This window comes from Malurus melanocephalus, unplaced genomic scaffold (assembly GCF_030028575.1).
Source record: "Malurus melanocephalus ecotype Western Australia unplaced genomic scaffold, MMel_1.1 scaffold_183, whole genome shotgun sequence".
Lineage (NCBI taxonomy): Eukaryota > Metazoa > Chordata > Aves > Passeriformes > Maluridae > Malurus > Malurus melanocephalus.
The window spans coordinates 426233-439495 of NW_026623415.1; the positions used below are offsets into that span (position 1 = coordinate 426233).

Genomic DNA, 13263 nt, shown 5'->3' on the forward strand with positions numbered 1-13263 from the left:
TTCCTACTTTYCTCCACTTGTTCTCATGGATTTACAGGCATTCAGGACCATCCCTTATTCATCTATTTATTAGCACTGATGTGATCATTCAGCATCTCCACGCACACTCCTTGATCCAGTAAATCGTGGAACCCATGACTGCATGTGCCTTTCTATCCAAAGGCATTTATCTCCCTGGTATCAGAGAGAARACTCCACTTTCAGAGAACATTTAAATGCCCCACTTATTGGAGGGAAAACCCCATTCAGAGCTGAAGTTCATAAGAGGACAATGAATGCATGGGTGTTATGAACACAGGTGATTGATATACTATGATTTCATAATTTTCTATTCTAGAAAGGAGTTGCTGTCTCCAGCTGGAAGCTTTTGTTTAAGTTTCCAGTGCTTGCTTTACACAGAAAATCAAGGATATGTACTCTCYTTGCTACTTCTGGTTCTTCAGCTACTGGAATGAAGATGGTAAAACTGATGTAGGGAAGAGGCACTTTAGTGAGATGTGCAGTCTGAGCAGCAACACTAAAACTCCTCCATGTCCAGGAGAACATCATAAAAACAGCATTTTCAGTACTATTGTTTCCTCCTGAAAAACATAGCTGCTCCACAGCGTRGTGTGGTAGGATCCTTCAACACCCATCTTATGATCTGTCTAATAAATCTTTTAACATTGCSACTGATTATGAATAAAATCTCAAATCCACGAAAATATCGTAAATAAGCAAACAGAGTAATTACTCCAACTTTATTTACACTGATCTGAATTACAAATTTTAGTTTGACTATTTTCAATGGGGAACTAGCAGGAACAACAGCACTAGCTTGATTATCAAAAGGCCTTAATTTTCAGTGAAAAATGCCCTACTGCAGGCTAACAGTGCTGGTTTCCTGTATCTGAAAGCTACGGTACTGGGCCTTATAGCTTGATTTTTATAAGCCTTATAATGAGGGTGGAGAGGATATACATTCCATTCTTCAGCTGCATTTTTGTTCCACAAAGACTGCAATTTTCAGTMTCTTGAAAATGTAATTATAGATAATGTTTGCATCAGTGGCAAGAACACAATGAGCACATGGGGCATGAAAACTCCACTCAAATCACATCCTCTTAGGTTACGAAGCTTGTCTTCTGCCAAGAGTGGAGGCATTTCAACAAGCTAATGTTCAGCATGAAAAGGACTGTGGTTTATACCAACCCATACACGCATTCTGCTTTTACTTTTCCCATTATTCTACACTTTGCATGGGGAACCTAAATAAACCAGAACAAAGATTAATTGGAGTTAACTTTGAAAATTTGAGGTCTATAAAAAATTAGATATACAGAAGCTAAAAATGTAAAAGTATCTCAGTACATCTTGTTCAAATGGCCAAGCCTTTCACAGTGGCACAAGTAAATCTACACCAGAACAAAAAGACAGGAAGTGAAAAGGCATCAAGGTATCATGAGGGGAAGTCACTTTGAGACAAACTAACCAGGCTCAGTTTAGAAATGAGACTGAAGGGTGCTTCAAAGCTAACATGATCATAGATTTCAGAAAGAGAAATCAAGCACCTGATTTGTTCAGAAGATCCAGAAGAGTAAACTATTTTAGGGTAAAATGAAATATATGTATCTGATATTTTAAAAAGCAATCTGTATCAGAGGAGTTCTGCTTCATATAAGTTAATCATATCCTAAGCAAAAGTGATTTGTGCTGCTCWATTCAGCATCTACCTCAGTAGTAAACCAGAATCAGACTGGTGATCTTGATGCTTCTGTGGTGCTATTTTCAACATTTTTATCCTTTGGAGTACACTGAGCTCCTTGACTAAGAAAATTAACCTGCTTTCTAAACAAGGTTTGTACACACAGAAAGAAGAAGTTGCATATTTGCACATCAGAATAAAGACCCCACACAGTGTCCCCATGTCCCACAGGTATGAAGGCAGGCAGACCCAGAGCTTGATGCCACAGAATATTCCAGCCTGARCATGGGATGAGAACAGAGGACATTCAGTCAGCAGAGAACTTCCTCCCTCTAAAGCACACAATTTAACAGCAAGTGTTTTGATGCCATTAAACTTACCAGGAGGATAAATTAACACTTTTAAAGCCATGAAGGAAAGTCAGGATAACCCCAAAATACATTGTTATCAGCCATAACTTTCTGTCCCTTCCCATAACTTTCCTCTTTATTTCATAGAGCAGTATACTTCTGAGCTCTAAAAGCTTGCACTAATTGTGAGTCCTAGCATGCAGCTACCAAAATACTTGTCTTCCAGCAGCTTCGGGGAGAAGCACACAGTTGTGTTTCATAAGCAAAGAGGAGAATCAGACTTAAGCTCTTGTCACACTGAATATGTCCAATCAACATAAATTCTTTGTCTTTATTTGTTCGYGGTGCGTTTGGATCAAGAGACACAGAGTGCTTTGAAATCAAAGGGAGTCTGCCCATCGACTCAACGAGCTTTGGATTCAGTCCTTAATTTATTTATAACAACCAGTCTTTCTGGAACCTGAGTATTTGAGTTGATTCTAAACCACTCGTTTTTACTGAGTTTTACCACCAGTTTTGTTGTATAAAAAGGTCAAGGCTTAGAGAGAAGGTTGTAATCTACTGAGACCTCTGTATCTTCTGTGGCATCACCTACCTTGGTGCTGTATATATTTCCAGTAAAGGGGAATGCTGTTTATAATAAAAGCCTCACCTAAACACTTCAAGGTTGAAGAATCTGCTCACACACAAAATCTGTCAAAGCTATAATTTAGGGGRATTGCTTAAAATTTGATTAAATTTAAGTCCTACTGAGCCTAACCAAGTCCTCTTTCAGTGCTCAATATTGCTGGCTGAAGCTCCCCAGCCTGTGACACGGAATTAACAGATGCCCTTGAGAAAGACATGTTACGTAGATCCATAGCGATTTGTATTGGGTAAGTAGGGCAGCTTCTGGTTGTGGAGGAAAAGAAAACAACATGATAGTATTGTATTTGGTTCACAACTGTAGTACAAGATTGTTTTAAAAACAGAACTGAGAGAACCTACTAAAACATCCACTACAAAAATGCAAGAAAAACTACTACACTTTGTCAAGCAACAGATCCCCAGAAAACCTAGAAAATCATGGTCAGGGCTGGTAATTCCASTCTGCTGGGTGAATGAACACAGATGAAAAAGGTTGGTCTTGCTTTCAGGGACTTTCAAAATTTGAATTASTATCTGGATAATAAGAGTATAGAATAATTAAGCACTTCAAATCTAAATTCTAGATGGTTCTCCAASTTCAGTATGTTTCTCTGATCAAAGAAGGAAGAAAACAAAGCAAATGTTTTGCAGGTATCTGTAGGAACTTCTTCCACCAGAGAAGCASGGAAGGAATTACAGTGGTGTTTTTGTGGATATTGAATGGATGGTGATAAGGGAGAGCAGAGCAGGGTGGTTCYTCAGTCACAAGGTTGGTAAGGGCAGAGAATGCATCTTGCTTGCAACAAGGATCAGAGCATGCTGAAGGCTCACAGCAGTTTAAACAAACATAAGCAGGGCAAATTGCATATTTCAGGGACAGAGAAAAATATGGCATGAAGTGGTGGAAGACTGGAAAAAGAGTCTTAGCTATGTTGATGGATTTTTAAAGTGCTCCATGCTTCTTCAGTGATAAAAAAAAAAAAAAAATCCAGCTAGATCTATGGGGGTTTTCATTATTTACAGCAYATTATAGAATTGAACAAAAAGGCTTTGTTTGCTGCTCTTGGCAATCTGATTATTTGCTGTTAAATATTTACACCTTATTTTTTTTTTGCCCAAAGAGTTTTGGAAAAGGAGACGAAAGTTGATTTATTTCTAAGTTTCCACAAAGCCTTCCAGGTTCATGTCCAGAAACAATCAGCAGCAATTTTGCATTTTTTGGGATTTGGGGCTTTGCTCATCTTAAAAACAAACCCTCCATTCCTGTTAACACAAATGATGCTCCACTTTTTAAATATAACATTAATTTTAAATTAGTATTTTCTCTGCTAAGTAACCCTGAATTTGCATCTTATATGAAAGCCTTGCCTAAATACATACCTTTTTCTGCTCCACAATATTAATTTTACCCAGAGGCCTGGCAWCTCTCAACTCCAAATTCACGCTGTATATTGTGGCTTCAAACCAAACAGGAAAGTMAGAGGCCTGACTGGCACAAGTCAGCAGCAGTCCTCTCCACTGCCCTTCCCACTTGAGAAGAAATGGAGAGCCCAGGGGTGCTCAGAGACCTTCAAATCCTCTGAAGGCCAGCAAAGTAAAGAAGTCTCAGCATCCCCTGATGYGGAGGTGAGGACAGAGAGAGCAAAGAGGCACAGAATCAGCCAAATAGTCTCTAGCTCCTGCAGAGCTTCCAGGTAGAAATATGGGCATCTGAGCAAGCTGAAAATTGTTCCTTTCTGAATTCCAGTGTGTATCTCCTGCTATGATTGGCCTGCTGCTCATCAGCAYGGACACACAGGAGCAACGAGGCTGCTGCAGGACCTTTTCCCAAATCTGATAAACTGTGCATGCAGGGGAAGGAGAAATTACCGGAAGGAGCCTGGAATTATACTTGGAAAACCCYTTTTGGGCCACATTAAGCCTTATAAGCAATATTTCTGGCTGGAAAACAGGTCTCACTCCTCTGTGAACGTTGGTTTCAAAGGAAGGGTTTGCACAGGACATTGAATAGTTGCTGCTGATTTACTTTCTAATGACTATTAGAACTCTATGTCAACATCTATATGGTCACATTGAAACAGCCACTGCAGAAAGAAAACAGCTTCAGAATTACCCAGAATCTGACCCTAAATCATTACGTTCTACAATACATATTATAACTTCATTCTATTCCAGCCAAATACCCCAGGAACAGCACAGACATGAGAATGGCAAGAAGCAGATACTGAAACCCTGAGCTTTTCCTATTCTACACAGCCTTGTCTTGAAGATAAATAGATGTGGTCTACCAAGCGAGATACGAGGCTGCACTTAGGGGACAATGAAATCAGGCAAACCCAATTGCTTTAAAAATCTGTAATATAGTGCTGGACTTTCTTCAACTATATCTGAGCACAGTTATGAAGCTKCTGCATTTACTCTCCTCTCCACAGACAGCAAACCAGCTTAAAAGGAGAAGTTGTACTCTATCTTCTGCAGCCAAAGAATAGAGATATCTGTGAAAGCTGAGAGCCCTCAGGCATCGAGACAAATCCTTCTCTTTGGCAAAGGGGAAAAGATTTGACAAGAACAGCAGAACGCCCCTGCCCCAACCTGGGATGTGTGAACACGCCTTGAAAGAATACCTGCCTAACTAAAACTGACTTATCTTCCACTTCATCATCAAGACAGCAATTCTGTTAGCAAGGTAGAAAGCATCTGAAGAGTTATTTGCCTCATGTTTCCATGCTGAAGTTCACTCTGAGGCRAGCAGTGAGAAAAAGGCTGCAAACCCCACGTGCACGACTGCAATTCATCGTTCAGAGCTGGACAGCCTGGCACRGGATGCAAAGCCCAGCATTATGCATTCCTCATTCACGCCAAGCTCCTGGAAACCCATCGGAAGTTTGGCTTGAACACGGACTGCAGGCTATAGTTGGTAATAAAACATCAGATAATGGTGCTTTACGTGTCCAGAGAGGTTCTCTTTTTCTAAGAATTGCTTCACTTGTCATTGATTTTTCCACATCCTGCAAAATTAAATGCTAATTTTATTCCTTCCTCTTCCCCCTGATCCCCTCCCACTCAATACTGATCTCCAGAAGGAGCTGGCAACACTGAACCTGCCAGAAAAGCCAGTGCTCACCTGGCAATCCTAAAAATTCAGTGCTTCGAGGAAGAAGTTGCATGACATAGGTCAGTTTGGGACAAGGGGAATGACTTCTGCATTTTCTTTTCCTGGAGAGATTATCTAGATCATCTGTGGTTATTCCTTCATTTGGCATTGCTGGTTTTGTGGTCAAATCTCTGAATATTTCCCCAGTCAAGGTATTTTCAGAAACCAGTTTTAAAGACTAAACACATACCTAAAGTAATAGCCACTGGGATTTCCTGAACTCTTTTACTCTTTTTCACTCTTTCTTTTTCTTCTTTATTTGTTTTTTTGTTTTGGACAGCAGGGGTAAATGCAATTTGGATAGGGCCATTAGAATATGAAAAACTGGTTTCTAGGCAGTAAGATCTTGGAAGAAGAAATTAAACYGAATTAAGAAAAAAATTGAAAGTTCATTTACTGACTAATGAAATTAAATTTTTTTTCTATATGCTAATAGAGAGACATTGCATATAAAAGATTATTTTTCCCCCTGGAAGATACAACAGGGGGATCAAGTTTTCTAAAACTCATGGTGAAATCAAGGCAAACCACAGACCCACAGACATGCAATTTCTAGAGCATCTCATATGAAAAYCAAGTACAGAACAGGGTTTTCTTTAAGCAATAGCCACTGGGCATGGAGTGTGTTTGACAACATTTCAAACTCCTAATGCTTGTTCTACATTCCATCTGTGGCGAAATATTAAAAAAAAATATATAAAAGCATTTATTGATAAAGGGCAGAACCAGATGTCTCTCTCACTAGCAATGAATTGCAGGCGAAGGCTGACAGAGCCAAGCAATTGAATGAGCCAGGAAAAAAAAAATAATGAAGAGAAGAAGGGAATAGATCACTTGATTTTGTAGATTTTCAGATGCAGTTATCCTCTCCCAGAAGCTAATAATTTTGAACTGCTGGGTCTGTTTCAGGCAAATGAAGTGCACTTATCTCACACTAGGCCAGGCACCATCACTGGACCAAGTGCCCCTGGAGTCAACAACACAAGTGCTGGGTCAAGCAAGCTGTGGATGTTTGGGGTTTTTTGCATCTCTGAGCAATTTAGTGGTGCAAAGCTCTTGAGGAGCAAGAAATGGGAAGAGCTCTCACATATTAAGCAAGAAGACAGCTTCACTCCTTTGGATTAAGAGCATGATGGATTTTCACTATTTTTCAGGTTTATGAAAAAAAAAGATCTCTCTTGTTAGCTGTGAGCTGGGATCAGACTGGAGCTGTTTCAAAGCAGATAGGATGTAGGATCAGAGTAGGAGGGAAAGCACAGTATAACCTGGGACTGAAAGGGTCACAGTCCTCCTGTCATGGAGATATTCAGCTAAACACACCACCTACAGGGTGTCTGTGTCTGAATATACCKCTCAAAATCTTCCCTGTTATCTAGGGGTGAGTACATTTGAGTGGAAAGACACCAAAAACTTGTAAATTAATGTTGCAAAGAATTGCTACCTATTACTGCTAGGACAGTGTTAGGCTTTTCTGCCAGGACYGCATTTTCTCTGTCACACTAACTCACATGGAAAAAAGAAAACAATACTAATAATGAAAAAATAAAATATTAAAAAAAAMCAAAAATCAATAGGTCAYTAATGCCATTTTCGTGAAAGAGCAATAACTACATCTCTGGAATAGCCATATTTGTAAACTCTAAAACCCAGGGTAAGATCCACACAAGAATGTAAGAAACGAACAGGGATGTGAAAATCATAAACCAAAACACTCAGGATGCTGTTGTTTCCCTGGCAAACCTGAATGGCCCACTGTGCATAGGCTGAGGGGAAACCAAGGACATGCATTGCCTGCATGCTGCTTTGMAGGGATGAGCCCATCCCTGATGCACTGGGGAGCAGGGGGAGCTGGGCACAGTTGGCCATGGTGTCCCCTTCCAGAGCCACCCAGATACAGCTCTGTGCTTCCAGACCCAGCTGAGCAGAAGCAGGAAYGAGCACGTCCCTTCCAGCCCAACCAAAGGCAGGAGCACTGATAGGCATGGACTCAATCTCTCCATGGTACTAAGCCCCAAGTCCTGCCCTCAGCTGTGACAATATGCTGTCCCTGATAGTAAGTGATGGGTAAACTCACAAAATGTGACTCAGGAGTCTGGTGCAGGCTCTTTCTCACAGCTCTTACACCAACGTTTCTTCTGGAGCATTGCTTTTGAATTTGGCTTTAAGTATTGCCACCATTTGGCAGGCAAGASAGAAGCTGTCCCAGGGCAGAGAACACACTCAAGATACTCAGCCTTCTTCATCTGAGTTGTAAGAGGCAAGAGAACGCAGCTGTTCTCATCCATATAAACTTTTTTTTTTTAATATTTGTGTAAATCCAAAGGAAAAAAAAAAATTCACCAAATAGGCACTATTGGTACAGTAGGCAACTCCTTTGTGAATTGGCTCATTTAGGCATTCATTTAAATACAGTAATTAAGATTTAACACAAAACAGAAGCTGCTTTCAGATGTCATTTTGAAGGCCAGATGATCTCCTCTTTATTAATATTATAATTTTAAACTATTGTCAGCTGAATTTTCAAGAATCAAGCTGTGAGGAAAGCGAATACACTACTGAAGTGTGTCCTATTTACGTAACCCAGTCTCAATGAAAATGGGAGATTGATTATAAATCTGTGATACAGAGGATGGAAAAACTGCTTAATCTCAACGTTAGGAGGGAATTTACACCTTCAGCATCTGCCATTCACCTTTCCTATTTAACACCATATGGAAGAACACAACTGCRTTTAAGGCAACATATTTCTGAAAACCTTTATGAGAAAGCCAGCAGCTTACTGCAAATGAAAAATGAAATCCTGGAGGGGACACAAGCACTTCTCCTCCTTTCCATAGGCACAGAGAACGCAGGAACGCCTTGGAAAGCAATTAAAGTATGATGATTCTAAAGGGGAATAATTATTTCACAATTACTTGAGAACATTACATTTATTGCTCCAATTAGTTTTTTATTTTCCAAATAGGCATTCTTGTTCCCGCATTTTTCTTGTACCTATGAAGGTTTTTCTTGTTCTCCCACTTCTTTGCTAAGGAAAGCTCAGCCTTGCTTTCTACATGCATTCCCTATTTTGTGACTTTAGCCTCTGGTTAACCTTGCCCTGCCACCAGTTTGTTTTAATCAAAGGAAATCRTGCAATATATTTTGCAACTATATGAACACACAAGAAATAATGCACTGTAGGAAACACAGTGCAAAGCAAAAAAAGAAACCAAAAATCAAAACGTCGTCTCTCCACTTCAGAAGGAAAGAAGTTTCTATATGCTTAAAGCATAAAACAATGATTTCTCTTAAGATTKTTGTCTTGCCATAGTGTATTCTTTGTATTCCAGGTGCTTTTAAAAATGAAAAGATTTTGTACACCTTCCCCCTGTATMCGTTTGGTCAAATATTTTTTAATCCATGAATTAATCATGAAATTTGAACAGTCCAAATGCTCATAAGGTATCAAACATCCTAAAATGCCAATGAAATATTTAGAGTTATCAAAGTTGTTAGAGCAATCATAACTGATGATTAATTTGGATGATGAATATGTGTGGGGGAGGCTTAAAACTTGTGAGATCGTATCATAGGAAGTGAAAGATATATTTAAATATTGATGTGCTGAGAGTTATYGTAGGTTAACTACTGAATGAGGTTCTAGAAAAGATGATGGGGAGAAGGACACCATGAAATTGTAATTACTTAGTAGACATCCAAAGATTTATTTTCCTTTCTGAAGCTTTTTGAAGTTCCTAGGAAAGAGTCAATTTTTTTTTTTTGCTTTGCTTTTCCTCAGTAGTGGCCCAAGGAATCTGTCATGCAAGTAACTTAAGTAAAAGCCATAATACTTAAAATAAAGCTATTTCTGAATCAAAGTTAGAATAAAATGCCAGTGTAAGGATGAGGTTATGGTCTTAAAAATACCCAACTATCTATTTTTGGTTAGCAAATCATGGTTCGATATTCTAGATATAAAAAAGACCAGATAGTGAAATTTTTTTTTTTGACAGGATGTTGAGTTTCCCTGCAGTGAAATTTAAAAACATAAATTTGTTATCTCTAGTTTTTCCTAAAAAAATGTCCAATACTGCAGGTTTAGTGCGGAGAAGGAAGCTCTGGATTTTAAAGTGCAAGCATGCCCTGTGAATGATGACATTTCTTTTTTACTAAAGAGTAAATATAAACAAAAAGCATAAAAAAATGATCTTCGCTGGCTTTTTAATCAGCATATTGCACGTATATCTGATTTTGACTCATCTTGGATTAGAAGAGGAAGAAATTAAAAGGTTAAATATTTTTCCACATTTTTGCCTTGTTGCATGTTGCACGCACACTGTTTAATCATAATGTATTTTACTGGCATTATATCCAGCTACCAAAAATTAAATTAAAATTTTAGTTTGTTTCAGTAGTAACAAACACTGATACTCATTCACATTAAAGGTAATCCCAGGCATTGAAATTTGGAACATGGAATGGAAAAATCTTTGGTGGTATTGCAGAAATCAGCATGGGGGGGTTACAACGGTGAGTATTTCATCCTCAAAGCAACCACTCTACAATCAACCAGTTGGCATGTACATGTAAGCCAGTGAAATCAGCAAATTACACCGAAGTCAGATTTTATAACCTCACTTAGTAACCATTAACCCTCTCCAACCCTGTCCAAATACACACACACATTCCATTTACACATTTCAGCCACACACATCTATGTATTCTCCTCAGAATTGCCTCTTTCCCGCAGTGCACAACAGCAGTCAAACAATTCTTGATCCTTCCCAGAGCACTAACCAAGCAGGCATTTTCCATGGTTAGAGCATCCAGCTTGCCACCTGCCCTGGAGAACAGCAGCTCATACATCTTTATGCTTCATACCCTAGAGTATTTCTTTTCCAATRCCATGTCATTACTTAATTGTTATTAGTAAATTGCCATTCAGTTACTAACCAGGTACACTGATGCCATGCAYACAGTTTAATTATACACAGTCATGCTCAATGTAACTGATATTCTATTTTGTTTCCACTTAGCTATATAGTAACAGCAGCAAATTTGAAAGGAAGCAACATTTAAGAGCCATTAACATTCTCACAGAGGTAAAAGCATTTTAACTTTGCAATTATCAAACTGGCAGTTAACTTTCACACTAGGTATGCACTGAAAGTTATTCCTTGAAACTCTTTTCTCTCTTGTTGAAAGAGTGGTTGATTCTGAAAATAATTCCCTTTACAAAGAATTTTTAAATGTGCAAGGAAGAAGTGCAAGTGATATTGTATGCTRATATGCCCAAAAACATCTGATATGCCACCGGCATATTAAAAAAAAAAAAGAAAATCTAGTTTTGCCAATTTGTGCTGTGAAAGAGAAGTGTTATACATATATTTTGCTAATTGCCTCGCTCTAAAATAGGAAATTCCTTYCTGCTAAAGACTGAACTGAGCTACACGGAATGGCTGGAGCAGATGGCGAGGTTAAAAGTTTTGTGCAGCGTGGTAAGTCGGAGCGTGCTCTCGGATGCTCCGTGCCACCCCGCTAACGCTGCTGGCGGCTCGCCGCTCGCCCGGGGGGGCAGCTAAAGGGGAAGGTGCTCGTGTGCCCCTGACCCCTGATGCGTAATCAAACTGCATCCTCGTCAGCACTGATTAGTCCAGAGAGCTGGGGACTTGGAAATAAATGTATGTCACCACTTGGCTAAGAAGGACAAGATAAAGATGGCTTTAAACGGCGAATGACAGAGTTTCAGAAAGGCAGTGTAGCAAAGCTCCCACACACAGCATTTAGTTTCAAGACTATTTTTGTTAGGAATAGAAGCTCCCTGAGTTATGGGCAATTTAGTTTCACTGTTAATTTGCATGCATGATACATGATCCCTTGAAATCTTGAAACCWTCTCCACAAATACTTAGATCAGCAGCAAAGCAAGGTTTGGCTAACACGAGGAAGCACATCACAACACGACCACTGATGATACAGCAGCTAAAGTTACTTTTTCCTCCAAGAGATTACTTAGTCACCCCTCCCCCCAAAAAATACATGAGAAACAAGCACCAACCCTAGAAGGACAAGTGCATTTAACAACTCCATTASCAAACTTCTGTATTTTGAGAACCATTTAGGAGCTGACATTTCTCTAGACTAATTTTTGTATCTTCGGACACACACTAAAATCTACATCTAATGAGCACTGACTGTGTTTCAAGTGTGTTAAAAATATATTAAGGATGCTTCCCAAGGAAAAGGAGCAATGCAGAAGAAAGAGTTGGACCTCCCCCACCTCGAGGGGCAAGTTGGAGATAAAGTTATATAACCTTAAGTGACAACAGGGCATCATCAGCCACAGTTAATAGTGCCTCTGAGCTTGGAGATGTTTGTTAGCAGGATCTTTTCTGACTGCCTGGAAGGACAGCAGGTAGAAACTCTAATCAAAGCTGAGATGATGAAAACAAGCGGAAGCTCGGCTGTGGCAGGTTCCTACAGAGGGCTGCAGAGCAAGAGATACCCACCTTCAGCTGCTACTTTGTACCCTAAYAGTCAAACCTCTGAAATTTTTCTGCAGAAGGGGATAAATTGACAGCACTGTTACCAAAACTGACTGATGCCAATAAAAACAGGGATTTTACAATGGGAGGAACAAAACACAGCACAGAGYTCTTTCGAATTTAAGATCACAAATTTAAGATGAGAGGCAGCATTTACACACTTCACTGTCCTTCAAGGACTGTAAAAATAGTCTAAGTCATCTGCACCAAGCAGCTTTCCCCCCTGACTCTTGCCCCTCTCCCACACACTCACTAAACCTCAGCTGTCTGAACAACTGGCCACTACTGAATGTCTCCATGCAGAACACTGCTGGTGCAAGGGAAAACATTCCACCTTGGGAGAAAGTTTGGYTGCCAGTAAAAAAGGCAATAAAAGTCTGAATAGTCTTAGATGGGGGCACAGTATGCAACCCGATTTGTGCAAATTGCAGGTGACACTCTCTGCTGCACACACGGGTTTATTTACACTTGTAACTTAAGCGCTGCCTCAACCAGAACAGCTTCAGTGCAGAGTCAATGCCAAAGCCTCTCGCCTCGTTCTAATGTAACTCAAACCACATTTGTCACCCTGATGAATGAAGMAAAAGCAACAAAATAAAAGATATTTTGGATTCTGTAAAAAATGCAGCACAGTCCTCAGACTTCATATCTTTCGGCAATGACTATTTCATCATTTCTAGCTTTTACTTTTTCATACAAGGCTTAGGTTACCTGAAAATACCTGTCAAYTGGCAATGCCCAAGAGGACGATAATAGAAACTTTCAGATCGAGATTAATAGAGCTAGGGGAATACTTCTCCTTCTGAAATTCCAGCATACAGCTCCTTCCAAGACACCTCATCCCCACTTCAACTGCACGTAAAACAACCATCCTCACCCTAATTAACACTCGCCGTACCAGGTAGCTGTCAGGGACAGTATT

General features: G+C 39.7%; 1 protein-coding gene across 8 annotated transcripts in view; it reads right to left on the reverse strand.

The window, feature by feature from the left end:
* CELF2 (CUGBP Elav-like family member 2) overlaps positions 1–13263 on the reverse strand; it is a 301179-nt gene that overhangs the window by 222660 nt on the left and 65256 nt on the right. The window lies entirely within an intron of this gene.